The sequence below is a fragment of the Cryptotermes secundus genome, unplaced genomic scaffold (assembly GCF_002891405.2).
Source record: "Cryptotermes secundus unplaced genomic scaffold, Csec_1.0 scaffold143, whole genome shotgun sequence".
NCBI lineage: Eukaryota > Metazoa > Arthropoda > Insecta > Blattodea > Kalotermitidae > Cryptotermes > Cryptotermes secundus.
In genome coordinates this window covers 1,396,785-1,397,232 of record NW_019741301.1, presented here as the reverse complement: position 1 = coordinate 1,397,232, position 448 = coordinate 1,396,785, and positions in this window count along the sequence as shown.

Here is a 448-nt window from a genome sequence, read left to right as displayed (position 1 = left end):
CAGACGTTTCAGATATATGCTTTATCGATCATTACGGTCGATGTCAAGACGCAATCAGCAAGCTTGACATATTCTTTGAGCCTGAAGAGGAGGCGATATATATCTCCGAAACTTCAGCCGATTTCTATCGAACCACATGCGTTACAACCAATAAGACTGAACTCTTCCTCGTCACAGCCGCTAAAACCTGAAGTCCAATATCTTAACGATTCTTCGGACTGAATGTGACGTGGAGATATTCTTGACCGGCTCAGAGACTGTTACATTTCCGCGACGATGCTGTATCATGCAGATAGTGAATGGTCTTTTATCCTGTTTCGAAATGTGAACATTTGGTTCTAACTGCAGTCGTCCAGTTTTGAACCAGTCACAATGTAATTGCTACCAGCAGATTTGCTTTATGTTAATTATGATTCGAAATTATTAACCTAATTACACGCGCCTTCCC